Below are 7,263 nucleotides of genomic sequence, written 5' to 3' on the forward strand. Positions count from 1 at the left end.
GTTTTTCTGATATAAATTAATTAAATATACACAATTAATTTAAATATAGACTGTTTTGAAACTGTTACCCTTTTGATAAGTTCATAAATGCAGTAGACAATGATATACCATAAAGTACAATTTGTCAGCTTTTAAGATATGGGCTAAATTTGCTGGTTCAGATTTGGGCATAGATAAGAAACCTGAATGTTTAAGTAAGACCTACTCCGGTTTTACAGTTACCCAGAGATTTAAATAAGGCGGGATGATTGTCTATTGCAGCTCATAATAATGCTCTTAAATTTAGAGCTCCAAATACCCTCACTCACCAGTCCGCATGCTTCTCAAAGCTCCAGACTGAGAAACTGCAGCTGTGTTTATGCGGTAATTTAGAGCCCCTATTACATATGCAAGCAACCAGCCTCCATGGCTCAATCACAATGCATTCATTTTGCTTTTTTTGTACCAAAGAAATAAAATCAGAGAACTATATAGCATTATGACCAGCTTACAAAAAAAATCACAAAAATCAGGAGATTGAAAATTAGTCCCACAAAAAACCCCACAAATCTTTTCCATTCCCTATTAAATAAAGTTCACAACCGAAATTCCAGATATATGTAGTTAAGGTGTGGTAGTCAGCTCAGCAAACATTTATGAAGGCAAAAAACCCATGTTACTTTCATAAGAGAAATTAAAACATGAATTAGGCAGGCCTCTTACCTTGAGGATCTTGAAGCCTAATAGAAGAGATTGGGAATCAAATACTGCGTGTGTGTGAGTGTGTGTGTGCACACACATGTGCATTATGCACGAATGCATAGGTAATATTCTTTATGGTAATATTTCTTTACCAATATGCATTGGTGATATTCTTTACCAATAAACAGACTCAGTTTGTTTCCAGATATAAATAAAATTCTGGACTATTTTCCTTTGGGGATATTACAGATCTGTGCAATTGTATTACTTATGATTCATATAGCCACGATTTCTAAAGTATCTGTTTACTGTCCAGATTCACAGTGACCCTAGTTCATCTCGCTGTATAAAATAGCCAGATTCTGAAAAGTTGTGTAAAAATGTGCTTTTGTATAAATGACATGATATTTTAATAATACTTAATGGCTAACTCAAATTTAAATTTTTAAAACTCATTCTAATTTAGATATTTCTGTAAAACCGGGCTTTCTCATATTATTTTTGCTTACCAAATATACGTGTATATGGGATGAGGAGAACGCACTGGCTTATTGCCAGAAAAATTTTATTCTGAAACATTCAAACACTTTTTAAAAGGTGCTATGGGGCTTCCCTGGTGGCGCAGTGGTTGGGGGTCCGCCTGCCGATGCAGGGCACGTGGGTTTGTGCCCCGGTCCGGGAGGATGCCACATGCCGCGGAGCGCTGGGCCCGTGAGCCATGACCGCTGGGCCTGCGCGTCCGGAGCCTGTGCTCCGCAGCGGGAGAGGCCACGGCAGTGAGAGGCCCGCCTACGCGCAAGGTGCTATGGAGAAGTGAAACCGTTAATTATATTGGAACATAATAAAGGCTGTTTCCAGTTTACTCTCGGGTTACATTTCAGATGTTAAGATGACTGGAATGCAGAGGTTTCTATGGGAAACAACGTTTTACATGCTGGGTTTTCAAGAAAACCACACAAAAGCAATTAGTTTATCTAAGGTATGGCTCAGTAATAACTGTTCTTAAACTTTGTTTTCTTCAACATTTGAGTGCTCCAGAGGAGGGAGATGGATCAACAGCCTTCTTATTCCTCCACTGCAGTCGTCAAGGGTGTCACAATCTCTAAGTGCAGTGACTGCTAAGCCGGGGCTCCTAGGGTGATGGGGACGAAGACCTGAGGGGTAGGACAACTGAGCTGCACAGCCCGGAAGGTGCATCAATGGTAAGGGACCTTTGGCTTTCTTTTCTAACCAGCTGTACTGCTAGTGTTACCGAATTGGTCGACTGGACTGCGCCAGGGTCCTAGCCCAGCCCGAGACCCCTTGCCTCAGCCAGAGAGGTTCTGTTTCTGATGGGATTCGCACAGCCAGTAAGGTAACCCGTGCTGAGACTGGAACGGCACAAGCTTTATTCAATGGCCAAAGAATGGAGAAGCGGGAACCTAGTTCACAAATCAACTTCTCAACCCAATTGCGGCGGAGGCACCGAAGCTATAGGAGAGTCGCGGTAAAAGGGAGGGAATTGGAAAGAGTGAGAGGAATATTCATGAGTTATCCGAGAACAGGGGTGTGGTTTAGGACTCGGAACTGATGCAACTCTCCTTTTCAGTCCTTGTAAGGACTTTTCTGGCCGTTGTCATGGCAACTGGCAACGGTGGGTGTGTCGTTTAGCTAATGTATTATAATGAGCACATAATGAGGCTCGAGGTCCACTGGAAGTCAAATGCTCTACCATCTTGGGCCTAGTAGGTTCTAACCAGTTCTTGTTTTTTTCTCTTTGCAGCTTCCTCCTGAAACTTAGATAAGAGTAATTGGTTCCTATGTGAGGGAGGGGCAGGGGTATGATTCTGGAGCAACAGCCTTGGTAACACTGTCACTGAGATCAATGAAAGGAAAAGAGACATCAAGTAGAGTGACTTCATCTTATGCACTCTCCAATCTCCCAACAACTAGTTAGATGATGATAGATGGATAGATGGATGATAGCTAGGAAGAAGCTTTTAGACTCATAGGAAAAGATAAAGGGATATGTGCAGTATACATCTGGTAGCTACAATCCTGATTTCAAAGTCAGACTACGTAAATTCTGATCTCTGATTTGCTACTTGGAAGTTGCATGATTTGGGGCAAGTACTGAAACCTCTCTAGGTTTCTGGTTCCCAATCAGAAAAAAATGGAGGTAATCATAGTACTGAATTCACAGGATGTGGTACCCGAGATAATCCACGTAAAGGGAGGAGCACAAGTTAAGAACCTAGGAAGCTCTCAGTAATCACAGTGGCAGCGGCAGCAACGTTTTCATGGCATACAGTTGAAGGCTGCAGGGGTATGGAGAACAGCATATTCCAGTTTAACTGGATCGGTTCCAGTTTAACTAGATTTGTTACCTTGCCTAGGTCATTCCATTTCCTCGGGTCTCAGTTTCCTCAGGTAAAAGAAGGGGGTAGGTCTAGATAAACTAGTGCTCCTCGAATTTCGCTGTGCATAGAATCACCTGAGGATATTGTTTAAAACGTAGATTTGGGGGCTTCCCTGGTGGCGCAGTGGTTGAGAGTCCGCCTGCCGATGCGGGGGGAGCGGGTTCGTGCCCCGGTCCGGGAAGATCCCACATGCTGCGGAGCGGCTGAGCCCATGAGCCATGGCCGCTGAGTCTGCGCATCCTGAGCCTGTGCTCCGCAGCGGGAGAGGCCACAGCAGTGAGAGGCCCGCGTACCGCAAAAAAAAAAAAAAAAAAAAAAAATTATCCATTGAGACTCTCATTATCATCATGATCATCACCATTATCAGTAAGTTAGGGGCACTGGAAGGCTGAGAACTATCATCCCAATTCTATATATTTTCCTTTCTACAGCAGTGGTTCTCAAACTTCAGTGCACACCAGAATCAACTGGAGGGCTTGTTAAACACAGATTGCTGGGCTGCACCCCCAGAGGCTCTGATTTAGTAACAAGGTCTTGGGTGGGACCCAAGATTCTACATTTCTAACAGGTCTGAAAACCACACTTTGAAAACCACTGATCTACAGAATTACTTCCTATAACTGGCATGATTAGGAAATGAAGAATCCCTGGCAAGTGAATTTTCCACATAAATGAAGCTGACCTCACATGAGATACTTTCTTATTTCTATCCATTTTTGATGAAAGTTTGTTAAGTATCATTTTTATTCTTATGTCTGTGAGCAAGGGCCCTTATATACAATTAAAATCAGCAAGCAGTTCATCTGGATTTCAGAAGGGATGAGAAACTGTGGCCTTTGACTTATGAATGTAAAATGAACCTGAAGGAACAGTTCTAGATCCCTAAAAGAGATAGTGGTGATACTTACCAGTCAGCATGAGTTCCCTAAGAGTGAGTATCTCAGGCTAACCTTATTTTCTTGTTATGATTTCTAGATTGGCAAATTGGAGAAGGGATGCAAGTATAGAAATCGGACTACTCAGGAATACCAGCCAATATCAATGTATTTTGAGATAGAAGATGTCGTCCTGAGTAGATGTTTCTTGACGGGTACCAGCCAATTTTATCCTTAGCCTTGTCTTACTCCTTGTCAATTTGATTGAAAAATTCTGAGTCAGAATATAACACATGACCATTCCCATGGGGGTTAAAACATAAGTGAGAAAACCATTTGACAGGAAAAATAAAGGGTTTGAAAGTCTGGCAGGGGAGGGGGAGGGTAGACTATGAGTCCCCCCACCCCCCAATCCAGAAGTCTGTGGTTCTCTGATAGGATCACTTCTTATGGTAACTGTGGCATAATATCCAACACAGGTAGGTGACTGCCTTAGAGTTTTTGGTCTTTGTTGACAGGATGACAGCAAATGAACTCTAATTCCCAGTAACACACTCCTTGCTGCCCACCCAGTTTTTACCCTTTTACGTATGTTTTCTTTTCAACCTGTTCTTAGATTGTTCCTTCCACTCTACAGAGGTATGTGAAACCAGTAACGAGACTTGATAAGAAATGTAAACGCAAGGAGAGTAAGCCGATCAATGAAGAACATAAGTGACCATTTGCGGGGTTTTGCTTTAGGGTCTCAGAGGGTGTTTTCTGTTAAGTGTATGTTCTAGAGGAATGAAATTATCCAAACTTTGGCCTCCAGAGCTGTCCTATGTCACCATAAGAAGACTCAACCGTGTTTTCAGTGATCATTCACATTTCAGAGCAAATTGTGTTCATTTTATTCAAAGGTGACTTCTGAAAAGGTTGCTGCAAATGAACAGAATGTGAAACAGCGTAATGCTCTATATTCTGCTTGAAAATATTTGCTGTTCAATTAAATTCGGTTACAAGCTCAGTGTTAAGCTAACTGTCCTGTATCCGTATATGTATACATACCCTGCATGCAATCCCCAATCTCTCATTTGCTATTGCCAAGGAGATAACTCCTAATGACAGATGGGAAAATGTTTTAATTAGAAAAGAGTTCAGAAAATAGGTAACTAACAAGGACCTCCTGTATAGCACAGGGAACTCTACTCAATACTCCGTAATAACCTATATGGGAAAAGAATCTGAAAAAGAATGGATATATAGGTATATGTATAATTGATTCACTTTGCTGTACACCTGAAACTAACGCAATATTGTAAATCAACTATACGCCAATAAAAATTTTTTAAAAAAAAGAAAGAAAAGAGTTCAGAGGAAACCTAAATAAATCATTCTCATTCTACTTCACTACTTTGTTCCACATCTGCTTTCCCTGGGTGGCACCCTAGCAGTGAGGACCTTCTTAACCGTATATCAGCTTTACTTGATAGACTGTCTGATGGGCACTTATGTTCCTTAAGCAGTGAGTATCTTCAGTCAAGTCTAGGTTACGGTCTGACAGGTTTTTTCATTTATCATTCCTAATGACCTGTAAGTATTTCACTGACTTGGGATTTTATTTCTGAGGTAAGCATTTCGCTGACTAGCCATGGGTCATGTAGGCATATTAACAACTCCCTGCTCATTTATCCTCATTGGGCAGCCGACCTTCACTGGGTAAACCACGTCCTTTTGGCTCTCATGATTTCGTGATGTTGGCAGTAGCAGTGAGTATGCATCACTTTCTCTAATCCACAGCCTGAGAAAAAGAACCTTCTTTGTAGAGTCCTTTCAACTTGAGTAGGTTATTTATCTGCTGATGTATTCTGAAAAGATGAATTGTTTTATGTTGTAATGTTTCCACTGAGTAATGAGGTAGCATGTGAGCAAGGCAAGAGAAAGTATAGAATGATGAATTTAAATACATCCCTGGTGGCTCAGTGGTTGAGAGTCCGCCTGCCGATGCAGGGGACACGCGTTCGTGTCCCGGTCCGGGAAGATCCCACATGCCGCGGAGCGGCTGGGCCCGTGAGCCATGGCCGCTGAGCCTGCGCGTCCGGAGCCTGTGCTCCGCAACGGGAGAGGCCACAACAGTGAGAGGCCCGCGTACCGCAAAAACAACAACAACAACAAAAAATAATAAAATAAATACACAATTTCTGTATTGAGACATCTATAAAAGGGAACGAGGTGACACTACAAGATATTTAGATCCATTCTGGGGTGCTGTGTATTTCCCAGGTTATTAATTTCTTTGCTACATTTTTAGGGACTTACGGTCAAACAAAAGAACTGCAGGTGATTCATAACTAGTGAATGTGCCTTTTTTAACTTTGCAGCAACGCTTGTAAAATCATCTCACTTCTTGGTACATTCATTTCTGTCTATTGGGCAGTTTGTGAGAAGTCTGTTATTTCAACAGATTTTTAAAAATCTGTTTGCTGATTTTTTTTTCTTTTCCTCTATTTTGAGGAAAACTAAGTTTTTGAGTCAACTAAATGGTTTTAGGATAGAAATGGATTAAATAATATGTTATTAATAAACTGCACATTTTCTCTGTTCTCTGTCAGGTGCTGAAACATGCCAGTAAGCAGTTTCTTAATCTAGAAAATCATTTCGGCAGCAAAGTTCAAATTTTCTGACAATATGGTAGAAGAATGGTTCTCAACTGGGGATGAGTTTGCTCCCTAGGGGACATTTGGCAAAGTCCGGAGACAGTTTTGATTGTCACATCCTGGGGAGGGGGCAGGGGAGGGGAGCACGAGGTGGATGGGTACACTGCTGGCATCTAGTGGGTAGAGGCCAAGGATGCTACCCAGCTCCCTCCAGTGAGTGCAAACCACAACGAAGGCTTACCCAGCCCAGAACATCGAGAGTGCTGAGATTGAAGAAACCTGGCCTGGAATCTTTTTTAAATATAAAGGCAATGGAAAACTATTGAGAGAGTCTGAACTTTACATACTGGATCACGATCCTTTTCAAAGGTGAGAATGTAGCAACCCTGAAAGAGGAACTCAATCTAGGATATCAGAAGAAAGGAAACATTTGTTCCTTTGGGTTCCACATCCCATTAAGAAACAGAAGTGCGTGAACCTTTCCATGACCTTGAATCATGAAAACTAGTGTTCATTAGTTCCTACAAATCATCTTGTTTGTTATTCCTAATTTTAAGATGCTGTGAAATCAGGATATGGCATCACTGTACACCAGGAAATCTGTTCTTCCCTTTTCTAATAGTGCATAAGCTGATGGTTAAAGATGGTCTCGAACTTGTGAAAGTATATCCT

General features: G+C 41.7%; 1 long non-coding RNA gene across 2 annotated transcripts; it reads left to right on the forward strand.

Moving 5' to 3' along the window:
- The first annotated feature begins 414 nt into the window (after positions 1-414).
- LOC141278439 (uncharacterized) lies at positions 415-6,684 on the forward strand. 2 transcript variants are annotated; one of them, XR_012331190.1, is made up of 3 exons: positions 415-1,883; positions 4,056-4,170; positions 6,547-6,684. It is a non-coding gene; the product is annotated as an uncharacterized lncRNA (long non-coding RNA). The 2 variants fall into 2 exon arrangements; XR_012331191.1 differs by lacking the exon at positions 415-1,883 and adding an exon at positions 2,417-3,090.
- The last annotated feature ends 579 nt before the right edge of the window (positions 6,685-7,263 follow it).

Source organism: Tursiops truncatus, chromosome 4, assembly GCF_011762595.2.
Source record: "Tursiops truncatus isolate mTurTru1 chromosome 4, mTurTru1.mat.Y, whole genome shotgun sequence".
Classification (NCBI taxonomy): Eukaryota; Metazoa; Chordata; class Mammalia; order Artiodactyla; family Delphinidae; genus Tursiops; species Tursiops truncatus.